The following is a 17,589-nucleotide window of genomic DNA, read 5'->3' as shown; positions in this document are numbered from 1 at the left end:
ACCCTCTAGCCTGAGAACCTCCACATGCCATGGGTTCGACCTTAAAAAGACAAAAGACAAAAAAACAAACAAACAACAACAACAACCAACCAAACAAACAAAAAAACCCATGGCAGCAGAAATTATTATTATTTTGCCTAATTTTAAGTATCCAGTGTTTGTGTTCTAATATAATTCTATATTAAAAGGAATCAAGACTCTGTAAGAGAGTAACTGATTCTATGTCTAAGGAGTAGAAAAAGATTGGGATGGGCTTGAAATATCCTGCTGCTGGCCTCAAACAATGAAAAGTTTCAGAGTCGTGGGATGCACTTGGGTGGCAAGTAACACTAATAGAACAAAGGAATTCTTGGCCAAACTGTAAAAATTGGCAACAATGCATCACAATTTGAATGTCAAAACTGAATAATAATTGTAGTTTTGTTAAGAACAACTTTAGCCTAAAAAGACATGAGACTATAAAATGATACTTGGAAAGGGAAAACTCTATGTAAACTATACAAAAGGATAGCTTTTTTTTTTTGGCTGCACCCATGGCATGCAGAAACTCCCAGGCCTGAGATCTAACTTGAGCCACCACAGTGACAATGCCTAGTCCCTAACCACTAGACCACCAGGGAACTCCAAAATTTTAGTATTTTATATAATCTCAGTAGTAAAGACAGTGTTGATAACATAAGGATCTCTTCTTGAGGCTCAGTCTGTTTATAAAACTGTGTCCAACATGGGAGTTCCCTTCATAACTCAGTGGTTAACAAACTGGACTAGGATCCACGACGAGGATGCGGGTTTGATCCCTGGCCTCCCTCGGTGGATTAAGGATCTGGCATTGCTGTGAGCTGTGGTGTAGGTTGCATTTGGGGCTCAGATCTGGCGTTGCTGTGGGTGTGGCATAGGCTGGCGGCTACATCTCCTGTTAGAACCCCAGCCTGGGAACCTCCATATGCTGCTGGTGCAGCCCTTAAAAAGCAAACAAACAAACAAAAAACTGTGTCCAACATGTTCTCTCTGTTTGCAAGTGAGTACAGGCAGCATGGGCAAGTGGGGGTGACCAGGGAGAGTAGCAAGGACCTAGTAGCACTGATGGTCACAAAAAGTCTCAAAGAAAGAGCCCTGAGAGTGTGTTGCAAGGTGGTGGATTAAGCAAGACTCTAAAAGAAGAGAACTCTCTAGGTCATATTCCTTGAATTCTAGGAGATAAAACCTTGAGTTGCCCTAGTTAATTAAAATGAGTCCCCATAAAGCAAGCATGTTCCCTCCTCTTGCTCATTCCCCTCCTTCTTCCCTTCTCTCCATTTCCTCCTCCTCCCTTTTCAGGTCTTTTTGCTGTATTCCTAAAAGGTATCACAATAAACCCCACCATAAGCCCACAAAGGTAAAAGAACAACTGTAAAGGTGATGATTATAAGATGAATCCCATGGTGTCAATATTCTGAAGTATGTTTCAATGTAAATGTAGTAATTGGTTTTGTAGTCATTGTGGATATTTTCTTTCAGTCTAAATTTTTTTTCTTTTGTTTTTCGTTTTTTCTTTTTAGGGCCGCACCCAAGGCATATGGAGGTTCCCAGGCTAGGGTTCTAATAGGAGCTGTAGCTGCTGGCCTATGCCACAGCCACAGCAACAGCAACACCAGATCCGAGCTGCATCTGCCACCTATACCACAGCTCATGGCAATGCCAGATCCTTAACCCACTGAGGGAGGCCAGGGATTGAACCTGCAACCTCATGGTTCCTAGTTGGATTGTTTCCGATGCACCATGACGGGAACGCCTAGATTTTTTCTTAAAGGGCCAGATGGTAAATATTTTAGGCTTTGCAGGCCATATAGTCTCTGCCACAGCTCCTTAACTCTGCAATTATAGTACAAAAGGAGCCACAGACACCCTCTGAATGAAGGGCATGGCTGTGGGCTAATAAAACTTGAGTTATACAACAGTGAGTCAGGAGTTCCCATCATGGCTCAGCGGTTAACGAACCTGACTAGCACCCATGAGGACACAGGTTCGTTGCCTGGCCTCGCTCAGTGGATTAAGAATCTGGTGTTGCCATGAACTATGGTCTAAGTCGAAGTTGCTGTGGCTCTGGTGTAGGCCGGCAGCTACAGCTCCGATTGGACCCCTAAACTGGGAAACTCCATGTGCCTTGGGTGCAGCCCTAGAAATATTAGAGTATTTGAAGCTTCAAATAATCAGTCATGATAATGCTCTAATTTTAGTTTAAATTGTTCAGAAAATTTATTGAACTACGTCTGTAATCATTGTGCAAATGTTTATGAAAAATTATTCCCTGAATGTGGTTTATTAAAATTGTGTGGAATTCCTTGGTGGCTCAGCAGGATAAGGATCTAGCATTGTCACTGCTGTGGCTCAGGTTCGATCCCTGACCGGGGAACTTCTACATGCCACAGGCACTGTCAAACAGAAAAATGGCTGTGTTTAATAAAGACTGCATTCTTTCCCATACAAGTGATGAGAAGTGCTCCTCTCTAATCATAAAAACCCTTCTGATATTAAAATAGTCTGGCCATGTAAAGGACAAAGCTGAATCTAAACTCCTTTATCTTTCAATTGGTAACAGAATGAAATCCCATTAACTCATGTGTGGCAGAGACTGACTGGCTACCAAGCAAATCCATTTCCTCTTCTCTCTGGGCACACACAGCCAGACATTTCCTGGCCTCCCTCAGAGTAAGTGTGCCATATGACAGAATTCTACCCAATGGAATATCGGCACAAACGAAGCTTGTCCATCACAGCCCTGGCCAATTAAAACCTCCACTGTCTTTCCTAATCCACAGGCTAAATACGGACCCCAAGGCTGTAGGGGAAGGCAGAGTCAGGACCCTGGAAGAGGCCATTCACAGAGTGGGAAATCTGTTTGGAGCTTTCTCTGAGTGAGGAATTAAATTCTATTGTATTGAGCCATTGAGATTTTTGAGTTAACTATTATGGCAGAAAACATTGTAATTACAGTAATGGAGGATTGCAATGAAGGTTTATTAATATAATTTATTGTGAAATATCTTTGAAGGGGTAGGGTAGAGTAAAGCAAGAAGTAAGTGGAATTTTGACATCCAGCCATGCAGCCATTTAACAAATATTTATTGAGGATTGATGTGGCTAAGCCCTGAGGATACAGAGATGAAGAAGACACATCTCCTGCCTTCAAGGACCTCACCAGGAGGGAGCAGGTAATTGTTCTTAGGTGGGGAATCAGACATGGCTTGCTAGGCCCCACCAAACTCTAATCAGACTTACAGTCTAGAAGGCTCATCCCTTCCCAGCAATGAGCTGTCTTGGAGACCAGTTAAATTTGAACAGTCATTTGTCATGGGATGTTCCTTTACAATTTCCCTCTACTCTTTACCCCAAACCATTATCCACATTCCTAAGGAGTTTGCCTTCCCCAACCCTTGAATATTGACTGTGCTAAAAATAGAAACTACCCCTTGTCCTTTGTAACTAACAGCTCCCTAGGCAGTGGGGAGCCTGAGTTCTCTCTCAGTGCTCCTGGCCAGGCTGTTGGTCAATACAACTCACTTGAAGTTTTGGCACTCTGGCCTCCTGCCTCTTTGATTTTTCCCTCTAGCAGTTGTGTTAACAGATAATTGTAGTATAGCACTTAGAGTCCTGGGATAGAAAAGTATCCATGAGGGTGGGTGGGATAGAGGAGGGAGATACCAGTTGAGGAAAAACAGGGAACAGCTTCTTTCAAAAGCTCAAGGGTGCCACAGCCTGAGATCACCTGGATCCATAGTTGAGGGGGTGGTTCTGGGGAGGGGAGGAGTATAGGAGGCAGGCCAGGGAAGCAGATATCCCTAAGGTGCCACATCCTGCAAGTGACATGAGGCAGGTAGTGGGTCCAGGACTGAGCTCTACATAAAACCCTCAGGATTCAGCAGAAGTCTGCTCTCACAGTGCCCTTTCCAGGCACCACAAGAAAAGGCAGCACATCAGGACTTGAGTAAGCTTGTGGAGACCTCCCCTACAATGACAGTTGGCCTCAAGAGGGAGCTCCAATGCTTCCTAAAAAGATTCATTCTTTCAGAATATCTACTGTCTATCAGGTATAACTCCAATTCCATTGTCTGGTAGGTGGTGGGGACCACAGACACATAAACAGATCACTTAAATTCCATGCATGTAATCAGTCCACCAATAGACATACCTGTAGGATATTGTAGGAACTCAGAGAAGGGGTTGGCTATTTTTTGTCTTTTTAGGTCCACACCCTAGGAATATGGAGGTTCCCAGGCTAGGGGTCCAATCAGAGCTGTAGCTGCCAGCCTACACCACAGCCACAGCAACTCGGGATCCAAGTCGCATCTGTGACTTACACCACAGCTCAAGGCAACACCAGATCCTTAACCCACTGAGCCAGGCCAGGGTCCAACTCTCGTCTTCATGGACACTAGTCGGGTTGCTTAGCCACTGAGCCACGATGGGAACTCCTAGTTTGGGACTTCTTGTCTTCATCTTCTGGAATCTGTACACCAAGTCTTTGTTCCCTCCTCACAATAAAAGTTGCCGTACTTGGAGTTCCCACTGCGGCACAGTGGGTTAAGTATTTGACTGTAGTGGCTCAGGGCTTTTGTGAAGTGACTATTAGACTCTTTTGCCAATTTTTAGAAATTTGACTCTTTATCTTCTTTTTATTGCATTGTAAGAACTCTGTACAAATTCTAGATACAAGTCCTTTGACAGATAAATGTATTGCGAATACATTTTTCCCAGTCTAGCTTTGCCCTTTTATTTTCATTTTCTTGATTACATCTTTGGAGAGTAAAAGTTTTAATTACGATGCAATGCAATTTATTAATTTTTTTCTTAAAAAATTTTTCTTTCTTTATGGTTTGTACTTTGTGCTCTTTGTGTCCTAAGAAATCTTTGTGGAGTCCCCATCATGGTGCAGAGGAAGTGAATCCGACTAGGAACAATGAGGTTGCAGGTTCCATCCCTGGCCTTGCTCAGTGGGTTAAGGATCTGGCGTTGCTGTGAGCCGTGGTGTAGGTCGCAGATGTGGCTTTGATCCCAAGTTGCTGTGACTGTGGTGTAGGCCAGCAGCTACAGCTCCTATTGGACCCCTAGCCTGGGAACCTCCATATTCCAAGGGTGTGGCCCTAAAAAAGCCAAAGACAAAAAAAAAAGAAAGAAATCTTTGCTTACCCAAAGGTTTCAAATATTTTCTTATGTTTTCTTCTAATAGTTTTATAGTTTTACTTTTGATATTTGGGTCTATGATCCATTTTGAGTTGTTCTGTATATGGTGTGAAAAAAGGGACAGATTTAACATTTTTCCAGGTATATTGCAGTTGTTTTAGCTCCATTTGTCAAAAAATCTATCCTGTTCCCCATTCAATCATTTTGGAACCATTGTCAAAAATCAGTTCACTGGAGTTCCACTGTGGTGCAGTGTATTAAGGATCCAGCTGCAGCAGCTTGGGTCACTGCGGAAGTGCAGTTCAATCCCTGGCCTGGCGCAGTTGGTTAAGGACCCAGCATTGCCACAGCTGTGGCCCAGATTTGATCCCTGGCCTGCGAACTTCCATATGCCATGAGTGTGGCCATAAAATGAAATTAAAAAAAAAAAAAATCAGTTGACCAATTAAAGCTACAGTAATCAAGATAGTGTGGTAATAGACAAGTAAAACAGTAGAATAGAATACAGTTAACTGATCTTTGACAAAGAAACAAAGGCAATTCAATGGAGAAATGGTAGTTTTTTCAACAAAGAGTGTTAGAACTATTGTACATTGGAGTTCCCGACGTGGCACAGCAGAAATGAATCCGACTAGGAACCATTAGGTTTAGGGTTCGATCCCCTGGCCTTTCTCAGTGGGTTAAGGATCCAGCGTTGCCATGAGCTATGGTGTAGGTCGCAGACATGGCTTGGATCTGGCGTTGCTATGACTGTGGCTGTGGCCTGCAGCTATAGCTCTGATTAGACCCCTAGCCTGGGAACCTCCATAAGACACAGGTGCAGCCCTAAAAAACAAAAGACAAAAGAAAAACAAAAACAAACAAACAAAAAAACTACTGCACATCCACTTGTAATAAAAAATTATTCAAATCACTGACCTTAAAGTTTTCATGAAACTAACTCAAAATGGATCATAGTCCTAAATATAAAATACAAAGCTTTAAAACTCTTTTTTTTTTTTGTCTTTTTTGCAGTTTCTTGGGCCGCTCCTGCGGCATATGGAGGTTCCCAGGCTAGGGGTCTAATCGGAGCTGAGCTGCCAGCCTACGCCAGAGCCACAGCAACGTGGGATCCGAGCCACGTCTGTGACCCACACCACAGCTCTCGGCAACTCCGGATCGTTAACCCACTGAGCAAGAGCAGGGATCAAACCCGCAACCTCATGGTTCCTAGTCGGATTCGTTAACCACTGCGCCACGACGGGAACTCCAAAGCTTTAAAACTCTTATAAGGAAATGTAAGACAAAATCTGGGAGATCGTGGATTTGGTGATGGCTTTTTAGATAAAATACCAAAAGCACGATCCATGGAAGAAATTTTAAATTCTGCTTTGTGAAAGACACTGGAAAGAGAATGAAAAGGTAAGCCACAAACTTGCAGAAAATATTTTCAAAATACATATCTGAGGAGTACCATTGTGGCACAGCAGATTAAGGATCTGGCAGTTGTTGCTGCTGTGCCTCAGATTGCTGCTGTGGCATGGGTTCAATACTTGGCCCAGGAACTTCCACATGCCACAGGTGCAGAAAAAAAGAAAAAAAAGAAACTCTTTGAAAAATCGAAAGTAAAAGAATACCTCTTAATTCTGTGATAGCACTAAACTCGATTATTAGTTCTCATCGATTTTTTGTAGATTCCTTGGGTTTTTCTTTTGATGTAGTCATATTATCTGTGGATAAAGGTAGTTTTACTTCTTTCTTTCCAACCTAGATGACTTTTATTTCATCAATGAAATATCAAGAGGGCCTCGTTAGACCCTCTAGTACACAGTTTAATAGTAGTGGTAAGAGTGGTCCCTAATTAGACTGACCCTAATCTTAAGGGAAAAGCATTCAGCCTTTCACCATGAGGCTGTTTTACTGTTCATACCCTTCATCAAGTTGAAGAAGATTCCTTAAGGTCTTAATTTGTTGAGAGTTTTGTCGTGAGTATACTGTGGGGATGACAGTTGCCAAGTGCTTTTCCTCCATATACTGAGGTAATCATATATATATATATATATATATATATATATATATTTGTCTTTCAATATGAATTAAAGCGATTGAATGTTAGGCCAACCGTGTATTCTTGAAATAAATCTCATTTTATCTCTTTTGTATTTTGCTGGATTTGATTTGCTAATATTTTATTTTATTGTCTTTTGTCTTTTTAGGGCCTCACTCGCAGCATATGGCTGTTCCTAGGCTAGGGGTCGAATTAGAGCTATAGCTGCCAGCTTACACTACAGCCACAATGCAACAGGGATCTGAGCCACATCTGTGACCTACACCATAGCTCACGGCAACGCTGGATCCTTAACCCACTGAACGAGGCCTGGGATTGAACAGATGCTGGTTAGGTTAACCACTGAGCCACTACAGGAACTCTTGATTTGCTACTATTTTAAGCATTTTATTTATTTTATTTTACTTATTTATTTATTTATTTTGTTTTTTGCCGTTTTCTTGGGCCGCTCTCACGGCATATAGAGATCCCCAGGCTAGTGGTCTAATCGGAGCTGTAGCCACCAGCCTACGCCAGAGCCACAGCAACGCTGGATCCGAGCTGCATCTGCAACCTACACCACAGCTCACGGCAATGCCGCCGGATCGTTAACCCATTGAGCAAGGGCAGGGATTGAACCCGAAACCTCATGGTTCCTAGTTGGATTTGTTAATCACTGCGCCACGACTGGAACTCCTATTTTAAGCATTTTAGATCTGTGCTCTTTTGTGTCTCTTTTTCACTCACTATAATGTTTATGATATTCATCTATATTGTTGCATGAGGTTGTCATTTGTCCGTTTATTACTCCATGTAACATTCTATATTATTTGTCTATTTTCCTGTTGATGAGCATTTGGATTGTTCCCAGTTTGGGGCTATCATGAAGTGTTGTTATGAACTACTTGTGCAAGTCTTTTTGTGAATATGTATATGCATATCACTTGGGTATATACCTGGGAATTGAATTACTGGGCCATAGGGTACACACATTTAGCTTTACTAGGTACTGCCACACAATTGAAAAAAGTATTTGAGCTGAAATATTTATGCTGATGAAACATCAGCCATGTATGAGCATTCTGGTTGCTCTACATCCTTGCTAACGCTGGACATTTTTTTTTTTCTTTCGTATTTTTGCCATTCTGATGGCTGTGTACTTGTAGCATATAATTTTTTTTTTTTTTTTTACATTGGCTTAATGACTAGTCAGGTTGAGAACCTTTTCATGTTTTTCGGCCAGTTGGATAAACTCTTTTGAGAAATTCAAGTCTTTCTATTTTTCCACTGGGTTATCTGTCTTTTTGTTATTGACCTGTAGGAGTTCTTTATATATTCTGCATGAGTATTTTGTAGGATAGATGGATTGCAAACATATTTTCCCACTCAGTGGCTTATCTTTGTACTCTCTTAAAGGTGTTTTCCACTGCCGTTTCTTTTCTTCCTTCCTCTCTTTCTTTCTTTCTTTCTTTCTTTCTTTCTTTCTTTCTTTCTTTCTTTCTTTCTTTCTTTCTTTCTTTCTTTCTTTCTTTCTTTCTTTCTCTCTCTCTCTCTCTCTCTCTCCTTCCTTCTTTCCTTCCTTCCTTCTTTCTTTCTTTGTCTTTTTAGGGCTGCATCCCTGGCATATAAAATTCCCAGGCTAGGGGTTGACTCAGAGCTGCAGCTGCCAGCCTACACCACACCCCTACAGCAATGCCAGATCTGAGCTACCTCTGCAAGCTACACTGCAGCTCATTGCAAAGCCAGATCCTTAACCCACTAAATGCGGCCAGGAATCAAACCCGAGTTCTCATGGATACTAGTCGAGTTCGTTACCTCTGAGCCACAATGGGAACTCCCCCACTGTCATTTTAAATTAAATTCTATTTAATGGAAAAAGTTTTTCCCTCATCCCAAATGAAAACTGGGTTTCCAGCAGGCCCTACAGTGTGATAGTTTCCTTCCACATAATAAAGTGTCCTTAGATGGAGTGAAGGATACCTCACACAAAGGAAACAAACGTATGTTTTTTTTTTTTTTTTGTCTTTTTGCCATTTCTTGGGCCGCTCCCGCGGCATATGGAGGTTCCCAGGCTAGGGGTCTAACCAGAGCTGTAGCTGCCAGCCTATGCCAGAGCCACAGCAACACGGGATCCGAGCTGCCTCTGCGACCTACACCACAGCCCACGGCAATTTCGGATCCTTAACCCACTGAGCAAGGCCAGGGATCAAACCCGCAACCTCATGGTTCCTAGTCAGATTCGTTAACCACTGCACCACGATGGGAACTCCAAATGTATGGTTTTGAAACTGCCAGCATTAACGACCTGAAAGTGGCCAGAACACAAACTGGGACTTGAACCCATGAGCCAGGACTCGAAGCCAGCCAAAACCCAGGTTGGTACCTGAACCCATAAGCCAGGGCTCAAACCCAGCCTAAACCCAGATTAGGACTTGAAGCCATGGTTTTAAATTAGAATCACTCACCCTATGTCTGGACTTACCGAGGTTCAGGTTCTTTATGCCTCTGAGCAGAAGGAATTTAGCAAGAGACAAAGTGATAGGCAAGAAATAGATTTACTAGAATAGGACGCTTGTGAGAGTTGCAAGAGGGCAGGCACAGAGGCTCTGCCCCAAGAATCCAGGATCTGGTGGCTACAGTTTTATCATCCAAGGGGAGTAGGTGTCGGAAAAGACCGCCTCTTCCTCTTTCCTGGATTAGTAGCTTGTCCTTGGTATCCAATAAGGTTGTGTATTCAAATCAAACTTCTTCCTTTGGTCTGAATCTCAATGCAGGACTCATCCCATCCCCCACCCAATGACCTGATGCAATTCTCGCACTTCAACCAGTCAAGCAAGCCTACCTTGTTCTGATGACTTTTTTGAACAATTTATTAACTTAGAGTGATCTCCCAAAGTCCCCTAGATTTCCCTCTCTATTTATGATCTTTATTGGGATTTCTATAACTACCTGTGCCTACTCCATCCCTATCAGTTTCACCTACATGAAGTTGTAGAACAGGGAAAACTAATCTACGATAGAAAAAAATAAGCAGTGTTTGTCTCTGGGAGCATGACATACCTGTTGGGAGAGGACACTGAAGGAATTTTCTGGGTTGATAGTAGTGTTCTATCCATATTTTGAGAGGGATCTGGGTTGTGCAGGTACAAGTACTTGTTAAAACTTATCAGTTGAAAAAAAAAAAAGAATTATAGTTCCTTACCAACCTGGAAAAAGGAAACTAAAAACAAACAACAACAAAAACCTTATCAGTTGGTACATTTAAGATTTCTGCATTTTATTGTAAATAAATTGTACCCCAAATAAATAATAAAACAATAAGCAAATGTTGAACTCTACTTAATAATTTATATGTTTAAGTATTTTGAACTGGAGTTTGGCACTTGCCATCTGCCTCTACATGGATTAAATCATGAGCCACTGATGACCTGCAGCACCCCAAAAGCAGAGCTTAGGGTGGAAACCAGGAGTGAGGCACTCCATGCTCTGTGAAAACTGGAAGAACAGGTCTTTAGACAGATATTTTAAGGAGAAGATTTTATGTGCCCAATTCTTGCATCTCTTGTCTAGAAAAACACTAAATCCTTCACGGTGATGTCTGCTCCTCGTGACTAATAGTAGCTTTAATGAGCCAATAACCCTAAGAGAACTCAGGAAGGAAACAAAGAATACCTACCATCTAGCAGCCAGCAGACTGCAGCCATTCCTAACAGCAAACCCTGAGGAAGCTCAGGTGATGAAAACCCAGGATACTGCCCCCAGATGGCTGAGGTGAATATCAAAAGAATGATTTCAATGAGCCCAGACCTTTGCATTTTCCCATAGAAAAACACTACCTGCCCTTTGTTGCAAAAACTCCTATATATCCTAACTCCCCCCTAGCCTCCTCAGAGTGGTTTTCTCAGGGTTACTAGAGATGCTGCCTCCTGGGCTTAAGTCCTTCCTAATTTTGCCCCAAATAAAATTTAACTCTCATCTTTTAGGTTGTGCATTTTTTTAAGTTGACAATATTCAGGAAGAATCATAGTAACGTCTGCAACTTAACTTTTTTTTTTTTTCCCGGGCCCGAATCCTTGGCATATGGAGTTTCCCAGGCTAGGGATCGAATTTGGAGCTGTAGCTGCCGGCCTGTACCACAGCGACAGCAACACGGGATCCGAGCTGCATCTTCAACCTACACCAAAACTCACAGCAATGCCAGACCCTTAACCCACTGAGCGAAGCCAGGTATCAAACCAGAGTTCACATGGTTACTAGGCGGGTTCATTACCGCTGAGCCGCAATAGGAACTCCGCCTGCAACTTACTTTGAAATGCACCCATGTATGACTAGGTCACTTTGCTGTACAGCAGAAATTGGCACAACATTGTAAATCAACTATAGCTTAGTAAAATAAATAAAAATAAACTAAAATTTTTAAAAAAGAACTGCATCCAAAAATAATTCTTGTCGCTGGCTAGAGTAGTGTATGGATTGCTGTATGATAAAACAACTAGAGTACAATGCTGTGGTGAAAATATAGGTGGGGGTTACTTGAGTGCTCACTGTAAAAAATAATCATTTTTCTGTATGTTTGAAACATTTCATATCAAAATGGACAGAAACAAGTAAGTCTAAAGTCCTTAAATAGTCCTTCAAAGTTCAGTGTAGCTTTAAAAAAAGGACAGTTTTTCTTGTTCTGCAGTCACCTGCTTCTGCAGACCCCTGCTTCTGCAAACCCTCTGAAGGTGGGCACGCAGCTGTTCTGTCCTAGGGCTGCTGTTGCTGGAAAGCGGCTCCCTCCCTCAGGGAACACCTGGAACACCATTCCATCCACCCTGCTGTGAACTCAGGGTTCTGTGTTAGTGTGTGAATCTGGATCGCTTCTTCGCATGCTACACTCAGTGAGGCCAGAAAAAGCCAGGTGGCATATGTTGCCCCCTCTGCTTGTGGCATTAGCCCACCCTGTCCAGCCCAGGGGGAGGCGCCTCTGCCCCACTAGGCACTCCTGCCGCCTACTCGAGGGACTTCCAAGTTAACCGGTTCACCATGACTTGGTTAATGGAAAACATCTAGCTTTGTGCTCTGGCAGAATGAGATTTTAGAGAGCAGAGGTAGAACTGAGAAAGAACCGTCTGGGACAAGAGTTGCAGACTATGCTCCAACTAAGCAACAACGCAAAATTGTGCAAGATGGCAGAGAGATAGTGAGAAACGACAACCCTCAAATCGTCTCATTTTCAAAGGAATCTCAAACTGCAAGACACCAGTTTTTACCTGCCACATTGTAAAAATGAAATAATTTTTAAATGATAATACTCAATGCTGGCAAGGAGGTGATGATGAAAAGGCAATTTTGTACATTACCAGTAGGGGATTTTTATGGGAATAATGTAATATGTATAAAAGATCATCTATTTTTGAATCAGTAAGTTATATTGTAATGGTGAAAAATCAAGACATTTTCAAAGATTTTCATATAAAGAAGTTTTGCAAATTATAATAGCAAAAATTGGGTGTTGCTAATTACAGTCCAACAATGTGATGCAAATATTATGCAGACATTTTTCATAATATACTATAAGGGGAGAAAAGTCAGGTTATAGAACTTTATATACAATGCAATTCTTGTTGTATGCTATCAGATTATGAGATATAATTTGTTCTCTTTTCTATATTTCTGGTATTTCCCAAGTTTTCTGCAATACATGAACACTGTTTTTCTTTTCTTTTCTTTTCTTTTCTTTTCTTTTCTTTTCTTTTCTTTTCTTTTCTTTTCTTTTCTTTTCTTTTCTTTTGTCTTTTGTCTTTTTAGGGCCGCATCCGTGGCATATGGAGGCTCCCAGGCTAGGGGTCTAATTGGAGCTGTTGTTGCTGGACTATGTCACTGCCACAGCCATAGCAATGCCAGATCTGAGCCCCGTCTGCAACCTACACCACAGCTCACGGCAACACCAGATCATTAACCCGCTGAGTGAGGCCAGGGATTGAACCTGCAACCTCATGGTTCCTAGTCGGATTCATTTCCACTACGCAAGATGGGAACTCTGCACATTGTTTGTCAAATCAGAAAAAAAATTGTTTTTTAGGGGCCAAACCCCAAGCATATGGAAGGTCCTAGGCTAGAGGTCTAATTGGAACTGCAGCAGCTGGCCTATGCCACAGCTATAGCAACATGAGAGCTAAGCCACACCTTCGAACTGTGGCAACGCTGGATCCTTAACCACTGGGCCAGGCCAGGCCAGGGACTGAACCAGTATCCTCACGGACACTACGTGCTAAGCCACAATAGGAACTCCCAGAAAAATGTTTTTTAAAATGCAGCACAGTCTGGAACTGGGATAAGAAAGAGGATGGGGTATGTTGTAAAGAAACTGCATCTGTAAAGGTTGTTTAAAACTCTTAAAAAATGAGTTTGCAAAAGCTTTTGCTTCATGTGAAGTCAGTGCAGTTTGGGAGTGTCTTGATGGAAGTATTTGTTAGTGAGTAGAAGGAAAAAAGATTACTGCTTAAGAGCAGAGCTCTGTCTGCATTGGGCTGGGCAAATGCATTACAAAATTCCCTAGACTGAGACTGTAATTGTAAGCAAGGGGTATGATCTGTACATGGTGATAAAGTTGCTGCTACTCCTGTGTTGCAACAAAGACGGCATTAGTTGCCAGTTCCCACCATCCCTAGGGGCAATGAAAGGTCAGTGGAAGGGAAGGAAAAGGAGGGAGGAAGCTCCTATAGTTTTCATTGTGGTGTAATAACTTTTGCAAGCATTCTGTCACCTAATCCTTAGAACAGCCCTGTGAGATGTGCATTACACTGTGGTAGCCAAGAAGTGACAAAAAGCCATGCCAAACTAGTTTAAGCAAAAAGAGGATGTTCAGTTCTCTAGAAAGGACAATTTGATGGCAGCCTTAGGTGATATGGAAGGCATATCTCCTGGGGGAACACAATCCAACCCACACAAATAAATAAATCTCTGGCAGATTATATTCCCCCCAAATTGCTGCAACAATATCTCCCATCCCACAGACCTTTTGTACATTGTGATTATGATACTCTTTTCATCAAGAATGGGGTCTGTGTTCTTTCTCCTTGACTTTGTTCCTTCTGCTCCTGCCTCTGACTGGGCCCCCCACCCAAGAGCTGACAGATGTGCTCCCAGCCCTTGAGGAGCCAGAGTCCTGGTTACCTCTCCACCCTGAGCAGTCAAATAAAAACTAAACTGGGTAATTTAGGAGTTCCCGTTGTGGCTCAGCGGTTAATGAACCAGACTAGCATCCATGAAGACATGAGTTTGATCCCTGGCCTCGCTCAGTGGGTTAAGGATCTGGCATTGCCATGAGCTGTGGTATAGGTCGAAGACCCGGCTCAGATCTGGCATTGCTGTGACTGTGGTGTAGGCCAGCGGCTATAGCTCTGATTTGACCCCCAGCCTGGGAACCTCCATATGCTGTGGGTGTGGCCCTAAAAAGACAGAGGCCAGAAGTCCAGATTCAAATTATCTACAGGGTTGGTTCCTACTAGAGACTGAGAGGAAAGTTCCTTTCCTGGCTCTTTCAGAGCCTGGTGTTGCCTGTGACACTTGGCATTCCTTGGCTTGTAGCTGCATAACTCTCTGTCCCCATGTTCACGTTGCCTTTTTCTCTGTGTCTCTCTGCATCTCAAATTGCCCTCTCTTCTCTCCTATTAGGACACCAGTCATTGGATTAGGGCCCAACTTTAATCCTGGATGATCTTGTCCTTATCCTTAAGATCCTTATCCTAATTACAATTGCAAAGATCCTATTTCCAAATAGGCTCACAACCACAGGTCCGGTGTGCTGCAGGAAGGCATATCTCCTGGGGGAACACAATCCAACCCACACAAATAAATAAAGGAAGAAACATTCTAACCCTCTTTTCCCTAGGAGCTGCCAAGGGTGGAGGCGCTATTTTGCCAGCCCAGCACCACAGTCCCTTAAAGCCTGCCTCTCCTGGTAATTTCTCTTGGCTCTTTCTCTTTCTCTTGGCCTCAACTCCAAACACCTGTAATTTAATTTTACACACCTTTATTCACCTGGTTGTTTAAACCACCCCCTCACAACTTCCCAGCCCAACTCCTGTCAAGTCAGCCACCTCTGGGGCCTTCTCGTTCCCTGCCTTCCTTGCTCTGCTGGATACGTGACCTTCTGCTTAGTGTCAGAAGCTGAGGCTTACAGAGGTGACATAACTTGCCCCAGGTCTATGTAACCTGGGCAGTGGCTGAGCCAAGGTCCCCTGACTTGCAATCTGGCCACTTTTCCGTGTCCCCCCAAGACATCCTGCTGGGACACTGATCTTCAGCAGCAGTTCCTAGGCTTTTGGATCTTGGAACTCCTTTGGTATAGAGAGAACATTCTAGGACAACCCACGCTTCTTACGTGGTTGCCCTCCCCCCCACAACTATTGAAGCACTGCCAAGGGGAGAGCAGCAGCCCATGTCCTAATGCCAAGGCTTGTCCAGACAGTGGAGAGGGAAGAACTGAGGATATGGATGCTGAGGGAAGACCTCCAGGCTGCTAGAAGATTGCTGTTCCCTGTGCATTGTGCCAAGCACTTTAGCCCATTTTCCAGGTGAAGGAAGTGTGGCTCTAAAAAGATAGGTGATCCAGCACCTGAGAGACTTAAGTGGGATTCACATGTCAGGTTGGAGGTGAGGTTGTACAGGGAAGCTGTGGGTGCTTCACCAAGAAGGGGTGAAGAATGGTGTCCTGCCCTGCTCCCCACTCACTCATTTTCCCCCGGATGACACCTGAGAGCCCTCTCTAGGCTGTGTGTACACTCCTGCAGAGGCCATAGGAGAAGGCACAGCTCCCCACAGATTGCTGGGGATGTGTTCACAGACTATCAGACCTATATTACTTTCTGAGAAACTGGTACTACTGCTTTATAGTGAGTGGGGAGGGCCTCTCCCAAACCTGGCAGAGCCTCAGAATCTCCTTAGGTACTTTTTTTTTTTTTTGCCTTTGTAGGGCCACATCGGCAACACATGGAGGTTCCCAGGCCAGGGGTTGAACTGGAGCTGTAGCTGCCAGCCTACACCACAGGCACAGCAACACCTGACCCTTAACCCACTGATTGTGGTCAGAGATCAAACCTGTGTCCTCATGGATACTAGTCAGATTCATTTCCTCTGAGCCATGATGGGAACTCCCCTCCTTAGGTGCTTTTAAAAGTACAGCTTGTCTGGGCATCACACCAATTTTAGAGAGGGAACTTGCTTTCTGGAAGGAACTGCCAGCAGGTGGGGGATTTCATAGTATCTTATATGCTAGACTAGGAAGATGGGGGTCATCTCCACCATCTTATGGGCAGAGGGGCTGAACAGTGAGGGGTTGCCTGTGTCCACAAGAGGGAATGTGATGGAAGAGGATGAGCAGGGCCCTCCTGGCCAGAGCCCTGGGTTTGGATCCACTCACATCATCTGAGACTTATTTTCTCATTGGAATAATGGGCACAGTAACACCCATTACACAGCCAGGAGGTATAGTCCCCACCTTAAGGCACTGTGGGATGAAATTCAGAACTGAAGCAAAGAGCAAGTGGGAGACTGGCCCCATGGGTTCTCCCAAATGATGGCCATTAATCAAGAGGCCACACCAGTAGTGGGCAGATGGGCCTTGGAGCTACCTTTTCATTCCAGTGTTTCTCTCCCATGGGGATCTGCTGGAGAAGAAATACTGAGTAGTCATTGTATGATCATAGCGTAAGTGACTGCAGAGGGCCAGGCAGCATCAGCTTTATCAGAGCTTGCCCAGGCTCAGGCCTACTTTCTTGAGATTCTGGCCAGCAGCACCACAGTGACACTGTGACTGAGCACATGTCTGCCAGGTCCTGGCTGCCTTTCACAAGCTAGAAACAGGGCAAAATACTGGGAAGTTCATTTCTTACCCACACTCTCTCTCTAGTGTTACCAAAGGAATGATAATTTGCTCTTGGACTAGGTTCTTGACATGCATGACGCTTGACTAGGCCTCAGGCTAGGGGTCAAATCAGAGCTTTGCTGCTGCCCACAGCTATAGCTACAGCAGATCCAAGACAGCCACAGCAGATCTGAGCGTCTGTCTGTGACCCACATTGCAGCTCACGGCAATGCCAGATCCTTAACCTACTGAGTGAGGCCAGGGGTTGTACCTGCATCCTCACGGATACCAGTCAGGTTCATAATCTGTTGAGCCACAGGAACTCCCTGGTTTTGAGTTTCTTTACCAGCTGAGTGACCTTGGGCAAGTTACTAATGCTGAAGCCTCACTGTTCTGGGGTGAGGTTGAACCAAGCCTAAGACCAGGGAACAGGCTTTAGAGGGGAGAACTGAGAACTGCCTGGCCTAAGAGCTTCTCTTTAATTCCTTTCAGCCTAAGCATCCTGCAAAATGGGAAAATGACCACCTCCCTTGCAGGACTGTGGAAGTGA

Source organism: Phacochoerus africanus, chromosome 3, assembly GCF_016906955.1.
Source record: "Phacochoerus africanus isolate WHEZ1 chromosome 3, ROS_Pafr_v1, whole genome shotgun sequence".
Lineage (NCBI taxonomy): Eukaryota > Metazoa > Chordata > Mammalia > Artiodactyla > Suidae > Phacochoerus > Phacochoerus africanus.
The sequence above is the reverse complement of the archived record's forward strand: the minus strand, read 5'-3'. Positions refer to the sequence as shown.